The 22,929-nt window shown below is 36.6% G+C and overlaps 1 protein-coding gene across 1 annotated transcript in view; it reads left to right on the plus strand.

The window, feature by feature from the left end:
• The window catches only part of ADAM18 (ADAM metallopeptidase domain 18), a 188,263-nt gene that overhangs the window by 11,924 nt on the left and 153,410 nt on the right, over positions 1-22,929 (plus strand). The gene's annotated exons all lie outside the window — the stretch shown is intronic.

The raw sequence follows: 22,929 nt of genomic DNA on the forward strand, positions 1-22,929 counted from the left end.
TTTGGTTCTTTGAGCTGTAAATAAAACCTCACTGTTCGTTCTATGGTCTATCGATTTCATTCATCGAATCATTGAGACCAAGAGCCTGGAAATCCAGTGTTAAAAATCTGGTATCAATACAAGCAATTAAAGCAGCCCACCCACTGTAGACATCTATTGGAGGAAGAAAATCAACCCTTCCCATTACTAAACAACCAAGATATCATCCAAAAGGGGCCTTGGGAAATTGGCCAAGGTTAGGAGTTCCAAACCAATAGACCCAGTCAGTATGAACTCTCAAGTGGGAGAGTTTGAAAGGTCTCCAGCAACTAGAAAGCAGAGGTTTACTAGCTGCTCGACTTTGGCTCACTCCAATGCTCTGTGGAGTCAAAAAGGCCCATCTGATAGCAGAGTTGGACAGGGGTCTCAGTCTCATTCTCCACGTTGCTCCTCTTTCAAGCCCAGCCACTGGTGACCCAACAGAGCTGAGGTCCTGCTCACTCTAATAAGCAGATGCACTGGGGGGTTGCGCCTGTCAGAGTCAAAGGAAGGTCAATGCCTCTGCATCCTGGCCTATCCAGCTGGGGGAGCTGAGGCCTGCATGCTCAGTTCCTCAGTAGCCACTGGTGAGTGTTCCACTTGGACTCAGAGGTACTCAGTAGCCGCTGACGAGTGTTCCACTTGGACTCAGTTTAATCCTGAGGGTAATAAGTCAGCAAATGCTTTTCTTCCTCAGCCACTGTGCCTTTGCTCCTGCCACTCTAAAGCACTGGTATCCCTATAGAGTGAGTTCTGATTTCCTCTGAGAGTCCTCAGAGTTGGGGAGGTGTCTTTCCTAATTTAGACCTCAGCAGGATAGCTCTATTGTTGCTGGATCTTTGTGGGAAGTGATGCTGTGCAGCTCCCAGGGCGACTGCTGCAGCCAGGAGTTCTGGCTGTCGGAGCAGCTCCAGAAGTGCAGGCATATGGATCCAGCAGCAGGGCTGGGGAGGCTGCACACTCTTCTGGCAGTCCCTGGTGCCTGGTGACTTCAGCAAGGAGAGCACTCAGCTCACAAGTCTGGTCAGGTGAGGACCCAGCAGGGAGGCTGGGAGGGCATGGGGACTGGGCACGGAAAGCACAACCTAGGAAGCACAGCTCTAGCAGTGTCAGGCCAGGCTGAGGGCAGGTGCAGGGAGCGCTGCCAGGGAAGCGGCTCTAGCAGTCTCAGGCCACTGGGCTGGGGGCAGGGTATAGAGGGCTCAGCCCAGGAAGTGCAGCTCTAGCAGTCTCAGGCCTCCGGGCCAGGGGCAGGGTGCGGGGTGCATAGCCTGGGAAGCTGATTAGGATTTTATTCAGAATTTTTGCATCTATATTCATTAGTGAAATTGGTTTGAAGTTCTCCTTTTTAGTTGGGTCTTTTCCTGGTTTTGGTATTAGGTGATGTTTGCTTCATTGAATGTGTTGAGGAAGATTCCTTCCTCCTCATTTTTTGGAATAATTTCTGCAGTATAGGTATAAGCTCTTCTTTGAAGGTTTGATAGAATTCTGGTGTGAAGGGTGGCACCTGTCACTCAGTGAGTAGGGTGCTGGCCCCATATACTGAGGGTGGTGGGTTCAAACTTGGCCCCGGCCAAACTGCAACAAATAAATAACCAGGTGTTGAGGCAGGCACCTGTGGTCCCAGCTACTCGGGAGCTGGAGGTTGCTGTGAGCTGTGATGCCATGCCACTCTACCAAGGGCAACAAAGTGAGACTGTCTCTAAAAAAAAAAAAAAAAAAAAAAAAGAATTCTTATGTGAAGCCATCTGGACCAGGGCATTTGTTTTTGTTGGGAGATTTTTTTACTGTTTCTTTTATCTCAGAGCTTAAAATTGGTCTGTTTGGAAGGTCTATTTCATCTTGATTAAGTCTAGAGGTGGGGGGGTGGATTTCAAGCATTGATCTATTTCCTCTACATTGTCAAATTTCTGGGCATAGAATTTCTTGTAGTATTCAGAGATAATCTCTCATATCTCTGGAGTATCTGTTGTTATTTCCACTTTATCATTCCTGATTGAGGTTACTAGAGATTTTGCTTTTCTGTTTCTAGTAATTCTAGCCAAGGGCATATCTATTTTGTTTACTTTCTCAAAAAACCAACTTTTTGTTTTGTTAATTTTCTGAATGATTATTTTTGTTTTTAATGTCATTAATCTCTAATTTAATTTTGGCTCTTTCTTTTCTTCTTTGGTTTAGGCTTAGATTGTTCTTTTTCCAATTACACTGGTGGTTTGTGAGTGTGCTGATGTATTTATTTTCTGTTTTTTGAAGGTAGACATCTAGCACTATAAATTTTCCTCTCAGGGCTGCTTTTGCCTTATCCCAGAGGTTTTGGTAACTTGTGTCTTCATTGTTGTTGTGTTTGAGGAAATTAATAAATTCCTCTTTAATCTCTTCCTGAACCCAACTACCATTCAGCATAAGGTTGTTTAGTTTCCAAGACTTTCTTTGGGGATGAACAGTTTTTTTGGAGTTGAGATTCATCATTATGGCCTTGTAGTCTGGGAAGAGATATGGTATAATTTCTATTCCTTTAACTTTGCTGAGGTTTGATTTGTATCCTAGAATGTGATCTATTTTGGAATATGTGCCATGAACTGATGAGAAAAAAAAAGTATATTCTTTTACTTTGGGATGGTGTGTTTTGTATTTTATCTAGGGTCATGTTTAAGTCCTTTGTATCCTTGTTTAGTGTCAGATTAGAGGATCTTTCCAGTTCTGGCAGAGGGATATTGAAGTCCCCGACTATTAAGGTGTTATGGGATATCATATTGCTCAGGCCCCTCAAGGTCTCTTTCATAAATCTGGGAGCATTTAAGTTAGGTGTGTAAATGTTTAGTATTAAGATGTCTTCTTGTTGTAGTCTTCCTTTGACCAGTATGAAGTGTCCAAAAGTATGGAAGACATACTGGAGACTATCATAAATGAAAACTTCTTTGACCAGTATGAAGATTGTCCCCAAAGTACGGAATACCTACTAGAGATTGTGATAAACTTCCCAAGTTTTACAAAAGATCCTGACACACTCCTTTCAGATGGATATCAAACTCTGGGTCATCTCAACTCTGAGACTCTCCAGGACACATTGTAATGAACCTGTCCAAAGTCAAGATGAAAGAGAAAATTCTGCAAGCAGCTAGAAATAAGCACCAATTGATGTACAAAGACAGAACCATAGCTTGACAGCAAACATTTCGACTGAGACTTTCCAAGCCAGGAGAGCATGCTCATCCACCTTCAACATCTTTAAACAAAATAATTTTCAGCCTAGAATCCTGTATCCTGCCAAATATAGCTTCAAAATTGATGTGGAAATCAAAACTGAGGAAATTCCTCACAAGTCCAGCTCTATAGGAAATGTTTGGACCTATTGTGAATACAAAGGTTTATCTATTTTAAATAATAGATAAACTATGATGAATGATGAAACTATGATGAACTTTACTGAATGATTCTTTTGTTTTCAATTCCATTAACCTCTGATTTAATTGAGGATGTTTATTTTCTTTGGCTGGGTTTAGGCTTAGATTATTCTTCTTTTTCCAATTCCATAAGATGGCTTTTGAGTTTGTTGATGTGCTCGCTTTCTGTTTTTTGAATGTAGGGATCTAAAACAATAAATTTTCCTTTCAGTACTGCTTTTGCTGTATTCCACAGGTTTTGGTAGCTTGTGTCTTCTTTGTTGTTATGCTCAAGGAACTGAATGATTTCCTCCTTTATCTCTTCCTGCACCCAACTGTCATTCAGCATGAGGTTGTTTAATTTCCATGCCTTTGTGTGAAATTGAACGTTTTTGTTGTAGTTGAGTTCCACCATTAATACCTTGTGGTCTGTGTAGATACAAGGTAAAATTTCAATTTTTTTGATTCTGTTGAGGCTTATTTTATGTGATAGGGTATGATCAATTTTGGAGAACGCTCCATGGGCCAATGAGAAGAACACATATTCTTTAGTTTTGGGAAGGTGAGTTCTATATACGTCTATCAAGCACAGTTGTTCTAGGGTCACATTTCACTCTCTCCTATCTTTGTTTATTTACTGTTTAGATCTGTCCATTTCTGTAATAGGAGTGTTAATGTCCCCTGCTATTATGATGTTATGGTGTGCCATTGTTCAGGCTAATTAAGGTCTGTTTCAGAAATCTGAGAGCGATTCAGTTGGGTGAATAAATCTATAGAATTGAAATGTCTTCTTGTTCTATTTTCACCATGCCCAATATGAAGTGTCCATCTTTGTCTTTTTTGATTTTAGTTGCTTTAAAGCCACTTGTACCTAAAAATAAGATTGCAACCCCTCTTTTTTTTCTGAATACTCTTTGCCTGAAAAATTGTCATCCACCCCTTAAATCTGACTTTTAATTTGTTCTTTGAGGCTAGTTATGTTTTCTGCAGATAGCAAATTAATGGCTTGTGTTTTTTTATCCAATCAGCCAATCTATGCCTCATCAGTGGGGAATTCAAACAATTAACATTTTTTGAGATAATTGATAAGTGTGATGGAATTCTATCCATCTTATTTTGTGGAAGTCCATCGCTAAATTTTGTCCTTTGCACCTTTGTAGAAGCTAGGTTTTGTCCTTTAGTTTCTGGGTGCTTACCTTGTTGGTCATTCATTATGATTGTCAGGTCGAAGTATGTCCTATAGAGCTGGTCCTGTTGTGGCAAACTTCCTCAATATTTGCACATCAGTAAAAAAAATCTATTTCTCCATCAAATTGAAAGTTTAGCTGAGCTGGATATAGAATTTTGGGATGGAAATTGTTTTGTTTAAGTAGATTAAATGTAGATGACCATTTTTTTCTGGCTTGAAAAGTTTCATTTGAGAAGTCTGTAGTCACCCTGATGGATTTGCCCAAGCAGGTCAATTGGCATTTACTCATTGTGACTTCCAGTATTTTTTTCTTTTGTCTTGACTTTTGACAGCTTCGTCACAATATGTCTTGGAGAAACTCTATTTGTGTTGAGATCCAACATACCTGAGGTCCAATATCCCTCTGAAAGGAAGGTGTCAGAATCTTCGGTGATATTTGGGAATTTTTCATTTATAATATTCTCCAATATGGCTTGCATTCCTCTGGGACATTCTTATTCCCCTTCCTTCCTTTTCTGGAATAGCTATATCTCATATGCTTGAATGCTTCATGTAGTCCCATAATTCTGTCTGTGAACGTTCTGCTTTCTTTCTCTTTTTTCTGCCTTTTAACTATATGAGTTATCTCAAGAGCTTTGTCCTCTACCTATGAGATTCTTTCTTCTGAATGGTCTAATCTGTTATTGATACTTTCTGCTGCATCTTTAAGTTCCCTAATTGACTGCTTCAATTCCTTTAGCTCTGCTATATCCTTTTTTTTTATTCTTCATATTGTTCATCTCTTATTTGATTTTGTTTTTGGATTTCTTATTGCTTATTTTCTACTTTCTCATCAATTTCCTTCATTATTTTTATTATCTTTATTTTAAATTCCCCTTCTGTCATTTCTTACATTTCTTTACAGGTGGAATCCTCTGTTACCTCATGGCCCCTTGAGGGGCTTGCTCTGCTCTGGTTTTACATTGCCAGGATTTTTCTGCTGTTTCCTCCTCATGAGTGCTTTCTTTTGTCAGTTTACTTGCCCTAATTGTTTTTTTTCACTTCCTTTTGCTCTTAAGTTTCCATACTTCTGACCTAAGGTTTTGAGAAGCCCATTTGGTACAGGACTAAGTGGATGAGAAGATGAATGGCAAGAATGGAAAAAGATTAAAAAAGAAAAAAAGAGAAAGGAAAGGGGTGAATTAAAGGGAATACTGACAGAAGTCAAGAGGCACAGAAAGGGGTAGACAGGATTAAGAAAGGTGTACAGTAATTTACTTGGATCTACACCTTAAAAACTACCCTAATTCTGGGGGTGCTAGGTTGGGTGGGTTCCTTGAGCTCTTCAGCTCTTTGACAGCCTGAGCAGACACAGCACCCCACCTCCACCAGAGAGGAAAAACAAAAATATTATAGACCAAACCAAACCAAACAAACAAAAAGCCTTACTGGATAAAAATTGGGGGGGAAAACCAAATAACAGGTGCAGAAACACTAGCAAAAATGAAGTTCTTGTTAAAGAAGGCAACAATGAAATATTATATTTACACTTAGAAAAATGAAGAAAAAGTAGAGAAAAAAAGAATAATCAAAGTGTAAAAAGTTAAAATAGAATGGGCAGTGCCTGTTGCTCAAAGGAGTAGGGCGCCAGCCCCATATGCTGTACGTGGAGGGTTCAAACCCAGTCCCAGCCAAAATGTTAAAATAGAAAAAAAATAACAAAAACAAACAAACTATATATATAATAACAAAAGCAAAGATATATATATATATATATATGTCTTTGAATGTATTCAAAGTTGAATATTGCTCAGAATCATGTGATCTTTTGGAATATGAGATTCTAATCACAATGCTCATAGAGCTGTATTAGATGGAGATTGGAGGTTTCTGCTAACTTCTTTGCCCTCAAACCCCACACAGTTAATAGCCTGAATATCTCCTCAGCCCGCTTTTGTCTAAGCAAAGGCTTCCCCAGGAAAGCACATATCCCTAGGATCTCTCCTAAAGTGGTCGCCTGCCTATCAGGTGTGCCCAAACCTAGCCCCTGAGTGCCTAGGCTGCAAGGTAACTCCCCTACTGCCAACAACTGAAAGCTCTGCTCTTCCCCAGAGTCTCAGTCCCCACTTCTATGCACTGTTCAAAGTCACTAGGTCACTCACCCAAGATCTCCGAGCATAGGCCTTGCTCTGGGACCCTGAGAGAAGAGCCTGCAGGGCAGCTCTCCCACAATGGCTGCACATGTGGCCCACATACGAACAATGAAAACTCTGTTCTGGCTCATATGCTCACTCTCGAACTCTGGACACTGCTCAAAGTCACTTACGTACTTGCCCAAGGTCTCCCAGCACAGCCCTCACTCTTGGACCCTGAAAGCAGAGCCTGCAGGGCAGCTCTCCTATGATGGCTTTTCAGCCTGTAGCCAAACAATGAAAGCTCTGTTCAACCCAGCAGATCAGTCCCGAACTCTAGACAGCGTTCAATGTCACTTACACAGGGAATATTGACAAAAAGAAGACAGGCACAGAAAGAGGGAGACAGGAGTAATAAAGGTATATAGTAGGGTACTTCAATCTTAAACCCCCCAAATGTCTAGGGGTGCTGGGTTGAGTGGTTCCCTGGAGGTCAGCAGCTCTTTGCCAGCCTATTCAGATACAGCACCCCAACTCCACCAAATAGAAAGAGAAGACAAAAATACTATAAATCAAACCAAACCTAACAAACAGAACACCTTATGGGATAAAATTGGGGGAAAATCAAGTAATAGGGGCAGAAAAACTAGCAAAAATGAATAAGTTCTCATTATTAAAGAAGGAAACAATGGAAAAATTATATTTAAACTAGAAAAATGAAGAATTAAAAAAAAGCAAATTCTAGAGGGAAAATGTTGAAATAAATAAAAAAAAATACCAAAAACAAAGTGTAGCTTGCTGAATTTTGTCTGGGCAATAGGTGATCTTCTGGTTTATAAGATGTTAATCACAATGTTGATATAGCTATATGAGATGGAGACTGGAGGCCTCTGCTGATTTCTCAAACCCTGAAGGGTGAAGACCCTAATTCTCTCCTCAGTCCACTTAAAAGACACTTTATACTGATAACTTTGGCTAAGAATAATCTTTCCCTGGAAAGAACTTGTCACTAGGATCTCTCTTGAAGTGGCTGCCTGCTTATCTAGTGCACCAAAACCAGTCTCAGTCTATGCCCACTTATCCAGTGTGCCAATGCCAGTCTCACGCTATTCCCCTGAGGGCTGAGCCACCAAGGCTGCCCCCATACTGCCAAACACTGAAATCTCTGCCAGTCACTAGATCACTCACCCTAGTCTCACTCTGCGACCCTGAGGGCAGAGTCTGCCAGGGGCAGTTCTCCTACAATGGCTGCATGCAACCCACAGCCAAACAATATTAGCTCTGTTCCAGCTCAGCAGCTCAGTCTGGGGTTCTAGACAATGCTTAAAGTTATCCAAACTCTCATCCAAGTTCTCCCAAGGTAGTTCAACCAATTGCCCAAATACAAAAAAAGCACAGTAGCCCACAGTGAAGACCTTCCCTGTTTACAATCTCACTGTTGTTGTGATTATAGCTGTGGCAGTCACGGCCTCAGAAATAACGAACACCACCACTTTCCAGTTCTCCACTGCTTTTGTCCTCCTCCTGGGGCCCAGAAGTCTCTCGCTGTCTCCCTATGTCCCCAAAGGGATGTTTCTGGGCAGAGCCCAAAAGCCAGAGATGCCTGGAGTTTTCTCTCCCCGACCTCACCACCCCTAGTTGCAAAAAAGCTGTTACTCGGCTGCCATCTTGCTCTGCCCTCCTATTACTTTAATTTCTATCTGATTTTGCTTCATATATTTTGCATCTCTGTCATTTGGACTATACCCATTTTCCTATGATTGTTGTCTTGGTAGATCATTCCCCTTTATTGTTATATAATGATGTTCTTTATCTCTCATAAATGTCTTTGATGAAGTCTACTTCATCTAATGTTAATATAAACATTTCTGCTTTCCCTCAATTTACATTTACATGATAGTCTTTTTTCAGATTACTTCTTTAAACTAACCTATATTATTATATTTGATGGAATTTATTTTTGACAATATAGTTTTTTCTTCAGAATATAGTTTGATCAATTTTTTAACCTACTGTATGTATAAATTTGTATGTTTGTGTCATTTATATTCAATGTAACTATTGATGTTAGGTCTTAAATCTACCAAGTATTTTTATTTTCTTACTCATACTATCCTAGGGATTACTAGAATAATCTAGTTTTGTGTTGTGATGGTGGGGGTGGTCCAGGAATATATCTTTGTAGAGATTTTTTACTAGTTATTCTAGTTATGACATTATATGTATATAACTTTTCACAGTCTACTGTCATAATTTTATCAAGTTGAGAAAAGTCCTTAACCCTTACTTCTCTTTGTTTTTCTTTACTCTTACCCATTTTAAATTGGCTTCAGTATTTCTTCCACATATACTTAGAAATACATCAAACAGAATTACAATTAAACATAGTCTTTCCATATGATTCAATAATCAATTTTCCCCTCAGACTTCAAATTAATTTAGAAAATTCAATATGAAATGGTAAGCCTTTTGTACTTACCCATGCTTTTCTCTGCATTATTTCTTCATTCTGGATGTTTCAGTATGCATTTATTTTTTTTCTTTTGTTTATAAAAATTTATTGGGTGGGTGAAGTTACAGCTGTAATCCTAGCACTCCTTAGAGGCTGAGGTTGGATTGCTTATCTGAGACTAGCCTGAGCAAGAGCTGGATCTCATTTCTACTAAATAATTAGCTGGGCATTGTGGCTTCCACTTGTACTTCTAGCTATTTGTAAGGTTGAGGAAAGTGGATTGTTCAAGCCCAAGAGTTTGAGGTTGCTGGGAACTGTGACTCCATGGCACTCTACCCAGGAAAGAGTGTGACTCTGTCTCAATAAAAAAGAAAAAAGAAAGAAAAAAATACATTGAGTCTTTCTTTTAATGTAGGTATGCATGAGACAAATTCTCTGAGTTTTGTAACCTGAGAATGTATTGATTTCTTCTTCATTCCTGAAAGATTTTACACTGGACGTTTATAGGATTCTGGATTGATGGGTCTTCCCATCCCTCATATATATGTTGTACCACCCATCATATATATGTTCCTTTTGGTCTCCAGGGATCTTGTGAGAAATTTGCTATCTCTTGAATTATTTTTTTTTTCTCCTATAGGAGAAAATGAGTGAGATTTTCATTTCGCTCTCATTATTATCAAGATTTTAAAAAATTTCCTTTAGTTTTAAGAAATTAAACTATAATGCATTTTGGAGTGTGTTTGTGTCTCTCTGTGTGTGTTATTCCCTTAGGTGTTTGAGTACTGCCAAATTAGATAAAATTTTATACTTTTTTTCATTTCAGGACTTTTTCAACTCTGACCTCCTTATATATTTGGGACACTAATGACACAGAATTAGACCTCCTCTTGTAGGCTCTTAGGTCCCTGAAGCACTGTACATTTTTTGACAATGTCCTCTCTGATTTTCAGATTATGTAATTTCTAATTTTCTGCCTTGCAGTTTAATATTTTTCCTGCCTCCCTCACTTTATCCTACTGTTTAGCATTTCCACCTAGATTTCTATTTTGCTTGTTGGGTTTTCAGTAGTAATGTAATTTATCTCTTCATTATACATCCTTGAAACCATGAATAGATGAAGCTCAGAAATGGCTTTCACTGCCATGTATGGTGGAGGTTATAACTACAGGGAGGGACTGGAATCTGAGCTCCACATTAGCCCCTGTTGACACTGTGCCTGTTGGTAGTTTTAGATTGCTCCACTCTCTTACCATCCAAGATATATGGGATTTAAAGGAAAACCACTCACCTAATTCTTGTATTATCACTCAAGTGCTGGTGTCACTCATCAATTTTCCTTCTTTTTTCCAATTTCTCTGTTTTAATGTTTTTTAATTTTATTTTCAAGGTTTCTTAGTTTTAAGAGGAAAGATTTGGAAAAATGAATGCTGTGATTGTCAAAAAGAATCCATTTTTCCTCACATGTAATAATATGGTGTAGAAATTCTTCACCTTTATTTCATGACACCAGAGAAAGGTAAGCTTTGAGATAGTGTTTCATCTAAGTCTTATTTAATACAAGCCAAATCCATCTATCCAGATTCTTTACCTGGCCGATTTGTTCCAAATGGTCTGATACTGTTGGAATAGTAACATCAAACCTTGCCAGTAATTTATGCATATGATGAGAAGGATTTGCTTCCACCTCAGCCTTCTGTTCATTATTATCCACTTTGGTTTCAGGTTGCCCACATGGCTAGTTTTCAAGATTAAAATCACCATAATGGAATTTCTCAACCCAGTGATACACTGAGCACTCATTAGCCTCATCCTTTCCAAACATCTTGTTGATATTTCAGCTGTCTGTGCTGCATTGGTTCCACAATGGAACTCATGTTTGAAAATAACACCAAGTTTTTTCTTATCCATGGTTTCATAAAAATTGCTCTGAAAAGAAACTTGAAAGACAATCAAAAGCCAAAATGTGGGTTAGAAAGAATGCAAATATGTATCCTCACAATAAATATAAAACAAGAAGTGCCAAAGTGAAATGTCAGAGATATTACCTGTCAAACTTAGCACTTAAGGAAATCAGATTTTCTTACTTAACAACCTCTTCAACTTGCTTCCCATAACCCCTCCTGCACTTACGTTGGACAGGAGTAGGATATTTCCTGTCCAGCGAGTGTAGGCTGGAGTTGGTTATTTCCCTCTGCACAGGTCATTTCACCTATGAAAACCGACAGGCTAGGTTCCATTAAAATTGTTTATCTTGTGAATTGCTGTGTTTAAGAAGCACAGAATGCTCTATTTTAAAAGAACTTTTTCCCCTCTTACCACAACCAGGATAGGATGTTTTTCTGAGATTTGCTATGAGAATCTGTATATAAAAGTCACAAAAGTTGAGGCAATGGAGCCTATGATTGGGTTTCCATAGGTTTTCAGTTCTCAGACTTGTCTTCACTTGTTAATTGAAGTCAGGTTTTACTGCCTTAGTACTGATTCCTGTGGATGATCTTCATAGCTTTCTTTGTTTTGTAAGTTGTGATTCTCTTTATTCAACTGTGTATCGAATTCTGGGGACAGCCATTTTCCTTGCAACCTCATTTTTCTTATAAAGCTTAGAAGTCTTGTTGACTTTTTATATTTTTCTGCTCTTCATTTGTGTTTACTATGAAGTGTCTATATTCAAGCCTTTTATGTATGCCAGATAGGAAACTAGAACTCTGCATTTTATTTTAAATTTGTCTTGCTAATTTTTGGTTTGATCTTCTATAAGAGTCATATCAAATCTATAGATTAATTTGCAAACAATTACTTCCCTAAAATTTTCACAATTTCCTTTGAAGGTCTTGATGTTTCTTCATACACAGGTATATACAGGTGTGTAAATCTCATTTGTGTAGTTCTTACTTAATTTTTGTAATCATCGTTTTGAAGCTTTCTAGTCACAGGTATTATTCATGTAGTTAATAATTCTTTGTTAAAATATGTCATGTTTTGATGCTAGTGAATGTTATTTGAACTATATATTCCTGTTATCCATTACTATGTAGAAATAAATTAAACTTTGAATGTGGACTATATATTCTTTATATTGCTAAATTCACCTTTTAGTTCTGGCAGCTATTTTTTCATTGACTCCACAGAATTTTTAATGTATATTATCATGTGTTTGGAAGATAAAGATAATTTTAGTTTTTCTTCTCATTCTGTTTGCCAAGTTATTCTTTTTCCTTGCAGTATTCCCTGGTTAGAATTTATAATACAGTATTGAATAAAAACTTTGAGTGTGGAATTTCTTTCTTCTTTTATACTGAAGAGAAGAAGCATTCAGCCATTTATCAATATGCATAATGTTAGATATAATTTTTTTTCCAATGCCTTTTAAAAAGTTGAAGAAGTTTTCTTCTATTCATTGATCACTGCTTATAAGAATGTTTGTATTTGTAAATGATTCTTTGTTCACTATGGAAGGGAGGTCTGAAAATTTTCTTTTAAGTCTTTGTTTTCCTGAAAATCATGAAGTTATATAGGTTGTGGTTTTGTCATTGTTTATTTAAAATTATTTCTAATTTCTTTTAATTACTTCTACTTAAGGGATATTTAGAAGTAAGTTTTAATTTCTAAAGTACTTGAGAGAATATCCAAATGTTTCTGATAGCAATTTATAATTTTATTTTTTGGGTTTAGATAACTAGCTTTTTGTGACTTAAATATTGAAAATTGGCAGAAAATAATGTGTATATTTTGGTAGGTTGTATGTTCTACAAAAGCAAATCAGCTTAATTGATTGATATTGTTGTTTAGACTTCTATGTTCTTGCTAATTTTCTATCATTAACACTACTTCTGAATAATTGCTCTGTTTGAGAAACATTGTGACTTACTTATTTACAATGGGCCATAATAAAAGAGAATGCTTAACCAAGATACCAAAAGTTACTAGAGACCTGAGAGGTCTATCGTGAACTTCATATTACCGGATAAAGTTTAAAGTTAAACATGCACAGCAATACTTCATTATCAAATGGAAAGGGTAAATATGTGGCTGGGCTTGCCTATGCCTAAAGGCAGAACTGAGTTACATGGGGAAATAGCTCAAATGTCCATGTTCTCAGTTCCTATTGCATTACCTCAATAGTAGGTCTTCCAGCCTATGCAGCAGGGGCCAAGTGGTGGTGTTTTACTGAAAGGGAAGTGTTGAAATCTCCATTTATAAAAAATAGTTGTCCCTCCCACTCACATTTCAGTTCTCCATGCATTTTACAGCTTAACACACTCTTAGAGTTATGCTGTCTTCTTGACGAATTGACACTTTTATCATTCTGAAATGTCTCTGCTTCTCTCTAATATCATTTTTTTACCCTCCTGAAATCTGCCTTTTCAGTTTTAATGTACACATCCAGTTTATTTATGGTTAGCATTTCAATTATGTTTTTCTTTCTGATCTCTTAATTCATGTCTTTTCTAATTATTTAACTGCTTCTGGGGTTTTATCCAATCTTAAATTATTTATTTAAAAAAAATGTATAATACAAGGCCCTAGTGGACAAGACAGCATGGTACTGGCACAAAAATAGAGACATAGATATTTGAAATTGAGAAGAAAACCTGGAAATTAAACCTACAACTTACAGCCACCTAATCTTTGATAAACTAAACAAGAGCATCCACTGGGGGAAAGACTCCCTATTTAATAAGTGGTGCTGTGAGAACTATATATCCACATGTAAAAAACTGAAGTTGGACCCGCACCTTTCTTCACTCACAAAAATTGATTCAAGATGGATAAAGGACTTAAACATAAGGCACAAAATGATGAAAGTCCTCAAAGAAAGAGTAAGAAAAACACTGGACCATATTGGCCTGGGGAAAGACTTTATGAAGAGGACTGCCATGGCAATAGCAACAACAGCAATAATAAACAAATGGGATTTAATGAAACTGAAAAGTTTCTGTATAGCTAAGGAGACAACAGCCTACTCTATGGGAAAGGATATTTGCATATTTTGAATCTGACAAAAGTCTAATAACCAGGACCTATGCAGAACTTCAATTAATCTACAAGAAAAAACCAACAATCCCATACATCAATGGAGAAAAGAGATGAAGAGAATCTTCTCTAACTACTAAGCATATGAAAAAATGTTCATCATCCCTCATTATTAGAGAAATGCAAATTGAAACCACACTGAGATATCATCTAACCCCAGTGAGAATGGCCTATATCACAAAAAATCTCATAACTTCAGATGCTGGTATGGATGTGGAGAGAAAGGAACGCTTTTGCACTGCTGGTGGGACTGCAAACTAATACAACCTTTTTGGAAGGAAGTATGGAGAAACTTCAAAGAACTCAACCTAGATCTCCCATTTGATCCTGCAATCCCATTACTGGGCATCTATCCAGAAGGGAAAAAAAATATATTATAAAGACACTTGTACTAGGCTGTTTATTGCAGCCAAATTAACAATAGCTAAAATGTAGAAACAGCCTAAATGTCCTTCAACCCAGGAATGTATTGGTAAGCTGTGGTATATGTATACCATGGAATATTATACAGCCATCAAAAATAATGGATATTTTACATCATTTGTCCTAACCTGGGTGGAGGTGGAACACATTATTCTTAGTGAAGCATCACAGGAATGGAGAAGTAAGAATCCTATGTATTCAACTTTGATATGAAGATAATTATTGACAATTAATGACACAGTGGAGCATGGGGGGAAGGGGAGACCAGACAGAGAAGGAGGGAGGGGTGTAGCAAGGGGGGGGGGAGAAAGAAAATAGTGACTAATTCTCATATAAATTGTATTTAATTTTGACCAAAGTACATTACTTAAACATTAATTTTTAACTCAACATGTTAATATGTTGTATATCATATTGCAGCCTCATTTATAAGTGAAATACGTTTGTAATTTAAAAATGTATAATATATAAAATATATCTTCTCCAATTTTAATATCAGGTCTATCCAGATTAAGTAGAATGATTTTGAAGTATTTCTTTTTCTATCATCTATATGATTTGGCATGATCTGTTTTTTTTTTTTTGAAATTATCTTTTACTTTTATTTATAAATATTAGTTGTCCTTTTTTTGAGACTTTGGAAAAAACAAAATAATAAGAAGAAGTTAACTGATCAAAGTATTCTATACTAGACATATTCCTATCTGACAATGTGAATGTTACTTTCTTTGCATTTTTACAATTATTATTGCTTAATATTTCATTGCAGCAATCGTCTGATTTCTTTTCTGAATGTATTTATCTTCATTCATTCTTTTTTTTTTTTTCTATTTTTTACAGAAAGCAGAATGAATCAGAATGATTGCAAAACTACAGTCAAAGATACTTTTAAAAATTTTATTCCATGTGCCTGTTAGAAAGATTGGTAAGATGTTTGTATTTCTTTTTTTTTTTCTTAAATTTGAACAGTAGATGATTTTACTTGAATATTCAAGTATGTAGTGGGTAAATGGAGGTAGATGAAACAATTGGCAAAATGTTAATAATTACTGAAACTAGATGACAGATAATTGGGCATTTGTTATATTACATTTTTTTTTTTATTGAATGGTAACTGTGTACATTGATGCACTTTGGGGGTACAGTGTGGTGTTTTCATACACAATCCAAGATAAGTGAATCTTTCTATGAGTAGAATTTGAATGTTTTGACATAATAACTAAGAAAGTTACATGAAGGCTATGTTAACCAGTTTGATGGAAGTGTCTTCATTCATTCTTTATGAGGTTTTTTTCCTCAGTCCTTATGTTAAACATTGTTATTGTCATGAAATTTTGCCCTTTTAATTCTGAAAAAATGTATAATACAAAAGTATACATGATTGGAAATTTGCCACCTTAACAATTTTAAAAGTACACAATAGTAGATTTAATTATATTCACATTGTTGTACAACAAATCTCTAAGATTTTTTCATATTGTAAAACTGAATCTGTGTACTCATTAAACACTAATTCTCCTTCTGCCCTTCCCCCGGACTTTTCAAGCATCATTCTACTTTCTGTTTCTATGATTTTGACTACTTTATAAATATTTCATATGAATAAAATTACATGTTATTATTTCTTTTGTGACTGGCTTATTTTAATTGGCATAATGTCCTTGGGTTCAACCAAGTTTTATCATGTGGTAGTGTTTTATTTTTTTCTTTTTGAGACAGAGTTTCATTATGTCACCTTCAGTATGTCACCATGGAATTACAGCTCACAGCAACCCCAAACTCTTGGACTTACTTGATTCTCTTGCCTCAGCCTCCCAAGAAGCTGGGATAACAGTAGCCTGCCACTACACTCCCAGTTATTTATTTGTTTAAGTTGTCATTGTTGTTTAGCACACCCAGGTCAGGTTCGAATTCTCCAGCCTCGGTGTATGTGGCCGGAGCCCTAACCACAGAGTACTGGCATCGAGCTGATTTTTTTTTTCTTTTATAAAGATTGCATAATAGTCAGGATCAATGGCTCACACGTATAATCCCAGCACTGTGGGAGGCTGAGGCGGGTGGATTTCTTGAGCTCAGGAGTTTGAGAGTTGTCTAAGCAAGACTGAGATCCCAACTCATGAAAAAAACTGAAAAACCCAGCTGGCTGCCTCAGCGAGCACCTATAATCCCAGGGGCTTTGGAAGTTGAGGCAGCAGGATGCCCACAACCTGAGTCTGAGGTTGCAGTGAGCTACAACACCATTGCACTCTGCTCAGGGCGTAGGGTAGAACTCTGTCTCAATAACAACAACAACAAAAATTGGATAATATTTCACTGTAGTTCTACATTTTATTTAGCCATTCATCCATTCCCAGACATTTGGGTTGCTTCTGATTTTTAGCTACTGTGAGTAATGGATGAGGCAAAGAACATGAATGATGATTATAGTCAGCTAAGTCTGCTGTCCATCACATGAAATCAGTTCATTGTACCTGTTAGGCAGGTTTTTACCCATATCTTCCTCCCTGGTGCCAACTCCTCCAGTCCCCCCTCCCCTGCTTGATTTCCATTAAGTTTTATTTCCCTCTATTCACATGTGTGGTTATTGGTTAGTTATAACTTAATAGCAAATACATGTCACGTTTTTTTTTCATTTTTTAGATCCTTCTTTTACAAAAATGGTCTCCAATTCCATCCAGATTGTCTCAAGAAATACTAATTTATTATTTTAATGGCCTAGAAGTATTCTATGCCTGTGGTACACAACTGCGTTGTGTACTGGTACTGGTCTATTGCCTTTTAAGAGCTAGGCACACAGCATCATCACCACCTGAGTTCCACATTCTGTTCCAAACCTCCTACCACCTGCATACATGGAGAAATAGTCTTCCATGAAACTGATCCCTAGTGCCAAAAAGTTTCCAGCCCATGGTCTGTTAGGAACCAAGCTACACAGCAAGATGTGAGCACAGGGAAGTAAGTGCAGCTTAAGTCATGCTACAGCTGCCCACACACTCCCAGCACTACCTGAGCCCCACATCCTGTCCAATACCCCATCCAGCCATGGAAAACTTATCTTCTATGAAACTTCTCCCTGGTGCCAAAAATGTTGGAGTCTGATGCCCAATGGTATGCATATACCACATATTGCTAATCCACTCACAAATTAATGAGCACTTGTGTTGAATGCACATCTTTGAAACTATGAATCATACTGCAATAAATATTCTAATACAGTTATCTTTTTGATAAATGGCTTCTTTTCCTTTAGGTATATACCCAATAGTAGGATTGATTTCTGGATCCAATGGTAGGTCTACTTTAAATTCTTTAAGGAATCTTTATCTAGTTCTTCATAGAGATTATACTAGTTTACAGTCCTACCTAAGGTATATAGGTGTTCCTTTCTCTCTCCATCCATGCCAGCATCTGTTGTTTTTAAAAGTCATTGTTTAATAAAATCCATTCTCAGTGGTATAAGGTGAAATCAGGACATCAGGTTTTGATTTGTATTTCTCTGATAATTAACGATGTTGAGTATTTTTTCATATGTTTATAGGCCATTTGTCTCTTTTCTTTGGAGAAGCATCTGTTCCAGTCCTTTGCCCACATTTTAATGAGGTTCTCTGACTTTTTCTTGCTGATTTGTTTGATTTGTTTTTTTTTTGTTTTGTTTTGTTTTGTTTTGTTTTGTTTTTTTGCATTTTTGGCTGGGCCTGGGCTTGAACCTGCCACCCCTGGTATATGGGGCCAGCACCCTATTCCTTAAGCCACAGGCACTGTCCAATTTGCTTGATTTTTTTTTGGTAGATTCTGGTCATTAGTCCTTGACTGGATGTATAGCTGCTGATGTCTTTTTGATAAAAGGACTTCTTTAACTATGGCTAGTTATTTAATTATCTAGTTTAGTTAACTAACTTTAACTAACCGAGTCATGAGATTGATGGATTAATCTACTTTTAGTTCTTTGAAAAATCTCCATCCTGTTTTCCATAGTGTTTATGCTAATTAGTAGTCCAACCAACAATTTTATAAGCATTCCTTTCTGTCTCCATCACAGCAGCATCTATTACTTTGGGACTTTTTAATAAAAGCTATTCTAATGGGGGATGAGGGCAAGGTGATATAGCTCATTGTAGTTTTAATTTGTATTTCACTGATGATTACTACATTGAGCATTTGTTTATAGGTTTATTTGTTGTGTTTCTATCTCCTTCAAAAAAACTAGTTCAATGTAAGCATTCCAAATTGTATGTGAAATCAGGACATTATTCCCCATAAATGCATTCAGGTATACATGATCTATATGTTTGTGATTTAATAAAAATTAAAAATAAAACCTTCTGTTTATGTCTTTTGACCACTTTTTAATTTTTTTTGTTGTTGTTGTTGTTGATTTGCTCGAGATTTTTCCATTTGTAAATTCTGGTTATTTGCCCTTTATGTAGAGTTTGTGAATATTATCTCCAATTAGTAGAATTGTCTGTCCATTTGTTCTTTTAATTGTTTTCTTAGCTGTGTAGGAGCTTTTCAATTTAATCATGTCCATTTGGGCATTTTTGTTCTTTCTGTAATTGCCACTGGGGTATTAGTCATAAATTATTTGCAAAGGCTTTTATCTAGAATACTTTTTTCTACATTTTCTTCTAGAATATATAGAGTTGCATGCCTTACATTTAATTATTTATCCATCTGTAACTGACTTTAATGAGTGTTGGGAGTTAAGGATACTGTTTTATTCATCTGCACGTAGCTATCCATTTTGCCCAGCTTCATTTATTGAATAGGACTTATTTTTCCCAGTGCATACTGTCTATTTTTTCAGTTATCTGTAAATAGACAGTTTTTATTTGGGTTATTTTCTGTTTCATTGATTTTTGTCTTTATTTTGTGCCAATACCATGCTATGTTGGTTATAACAGACTAATAGATTAGTTTGAAGTCTGGTAATACAATACCTTCAAATTTGTACTACTTTTTAAAGATTGCTTTGACAGCCTGGAGCAGTAGCTCATGCCTATAATCCTAGCACTCTGGGAGGCTGAAGTGGGTGGATTGCTTGAGCAAAAGAGTTCAAGACCAGCCTGAGCAAGACTCCCATCTCTACTAAAAATAGGAAAACTATGGGAAGCTGAGACAAGAGGTTCTCTTGTGCCTAACAGTTGGAGTGTTCTGTAAGCTATGACACCAGGGCACCACAGTGACAAAGTGAGACTCTGTCTCAAAAAAAAAAAAAAAATAATAATAATAATAATTGCTTTGGCTCTTGGTTCCAAATGAAGTGTATTATTATTATTATTTTATTGAGCTGTGGAATATTGCATTGGTATTTTGATGCGAATTGCACTGAATCTGTAAATCATTTTGGGCAGTTTGTACACTTTAATAACTGACAGTTTACCAATCCTTTAGCATCATAGGTTTCTCCATTTGTTTGGGTCACCTTAGATTTCTTTTCCTGTTGCTTTGTACTTCTCATTGTAGTGATTTTCACCTCCTTAGTTGAGTACTTTCCTAGGTATTATATTTTCCTTGTAGCTGTTGTGAATGGTATTGAGTCTTTGATTTGATTCTTACCATGAATATTATTAGGGCTACTTATTTGTGTACATTGATTTTGAAACCTGAGTCTTTGATGAATTTATTTATCAATTACAGGAGTTGCTTAGTCTAGTCTTTAAGGTATCTCATTAGCAAAAAGTGACAATTTCACTTTCTCTTTCCTGATTTAGATACCCTTTATTTCTTCCTCTTTTTTTTATACCCCATAAATGTATACAGTTATGATTTAATAAAAATGCAGTAAAAAAAAAGTTAAGAAGATGATGTGTCTTTCTTCCCTTCTCCTCCCTCCCTCTCTCCCTCCCTCCTTCCCTTCCTCCCTCCCTTCCTTCCTTCTTTCTTTCCTTCCTTCCTTCCACTTGTCTGTTTTTGTACATAATTTATTGAATGATGTCTGGGTTTGCTTTCAATATTTGATCAAAGTTCATGTGACTGAAGAACTTCTTCCTCTTTTCTTTCTCCTTTTCTCTTCTCGATTTTCTCTGCCTCTGTCTCCTCAATTCCCTACAGAAAAATCCACTGAGAAGTTCCTTTTTCAGGTTCAGGCTCATGCCAAGGCCAGCCCAAACTGGCTAGGACTTCCAGCACCATGGTGAACAGAAATTGTGACAGTGAGCATCCTGGTCTTGTTTCAGTTCTTCGGGAGATTGCTTTCAACTTTTCCCCAGTTGCTGTGATGTTGGCTGGGGGTTTGTCATGTATGATATTTTTAATTTTGAGATGCAACATTTTTATGCGTAGATTATTGGAAATTTTTAATCATGAAAGTGTGATTTTTGTCAAATGATTTTTGTGCATCAATTGAGATGATTATATGGTCTTTGTTTTTGCTACTTTATACGTGGTGAATTATATATATAATATACATATATATATAATATACATATATATATATTCATTTTGAACCATCCTTACATTCTTGAGATGAAACCCACTTAGTCATGGTGGATTTTTTTTAATGTACTCTTTAATTCACTTTGTGAGTATTTTGTGAGTATTTTATTGAGAACTTTTGTATCTATATTCATAGGGGATTTTGGTTTTTGTTTTCTCTTTTTGTTGTTTCTTTTCCTGGCTTAGTTATCCAGGTAATACTATCTTCATATAATTAGTTAGGGAGGATCCTCTCCTTCTCAATGTTATGGAGCATAGTTTCCACAGTATGGATGTAAGATATTCTTTGCAGTTCTAGTAACATTTGACTGTGTATTATATGTTCCTCGGTCTTTTTTGGAGAGGGGAAGATTTTTAATGATGCTTTGATGTCACTTCTCATTATTGGTTTACTCAGGAGTTCTGTTTTTTCCTGATTTAGTCTTGGGAAGTTCAGTGTTTCCAGAAATTTGTCTATTTTCTCTACATTTTCTTGTGTTGGGCTGTAGAATCTTTTATAGTATTTACAGATGATATTTTGCATTTCTGTAGTATCAGTTCTAATATCTTACTCTGAGATAAATATGGTATGATTTCTATATTTATTAATTTGTTGAGATGTATTTTTTGTCCTAAAATTTAATCAGTCATGGAGAATATTTCCTGTGCTGATGAGAAGAATGTGTATTCAGTTGTTCTTGGGTAAAATATTCTACATTTCCATTAGGCCCGTTTGACTTAGAGTTATGTTTCAGTATTGTTTTTTGTTGTTGTTGCTTTTGTTATTATTGTTTCTATTTTTTGATATAGAGTCTCACTATGTCACCCTCAGTAGAGTGCTGTGGTATCACCACTTACAGCAACCTCCAACTCCTGGGCTTCAGTGATTCTCTTGCCTCAGCCTCCCAAGTAGCTGGGACTACAGGTGCCTACCACAATGCTTAGCTATTTTTTTGTTGTTGCTGTAGTTGTTGTTGTTGTTTAGCATGCTCAGGCTGGTTTTGAACCTGCTTGCCCTGGTGTATGTGGCTGGCGCCCTAGCCACTGAGCTACAGGCATGGAGCCTAAGTCTTGTGTTTTTAAATATATTTTCTGCTTGAATTATCTGTCCAGTTTTGTCATGGATGTTGAAGTCCTGGGCAGATATGATACAGTAGTTTACCTCTTTGCTTAAGTCTAGTAGAATGTCCTTTACAAAAGTGGGCAGCCCTGTCCATCTTTGTCTTTTTTATCATTGTTGAGTAAAGACAATTTTATCTGATGTGAGAATAACTACATCCGCTTTCTTTTTTTCTATTTTCTTTTTCTATTTTTGAATTTTGTTTTCATCCCTTCACCTTGATCTAGGTGAGTCCCTTTGCATTATGTGTTTCTTAGAGACAACAGATACTTGGCTTGTATTTATTTTTATTCATTCATCCAGTCCATGTCTCTTGAGTGGGGAATAGAATCTGTTAAAACTGATTGGCAGAATTGATATGTAAGATGCTGTTCTGTTAATAACAAATTTATCAGTACCTTATTGCTTTTGTCACTCTCTTGCACTATTATTTTACATGAGTCTGAGATTTACCTTTTGTGTGGTTTTAAACTAGTGGGTATCTATTATGATGATACATGTATAATGAGTATTTCCTGCATGACAAGTCTGGTCTTGGCGAATTCCCTCAGTGTTTGCTTATCTAGAGAAGTTTATATTTCTTCTTCATATATGAAGCAGTTTTGCAGGATGCAAAATTATAGGCTGATATTTGATCTGTTTACGAAGACAGAGTTTCAATGCCAGTCCTTTCTAGCTAGTGAAGTGTCAATAAAGAATTCTGCAGTGTCAGTTAAGAAGCCTGAATTTTTTTTTTTTTTGTAAGTTACTGAATGTTTTTGCCTCATGGGTTGCAGGAGTTC

Source organism: Otolemur garnettii, unplaced genomic scaffold (assembly GCF_000181295.1).
Source record: "Otolemur garnettii isolate 467f Iridium unplaced genomic scaffold, OtoGar3 scaffold00284, whole genome shotgun sequence".
Lineage (NCBI taxonomy): Eukaryota > Metazoa > Chordata > Mammalia > Primates > Galagidae > Otolemur > Otolemur garnettii.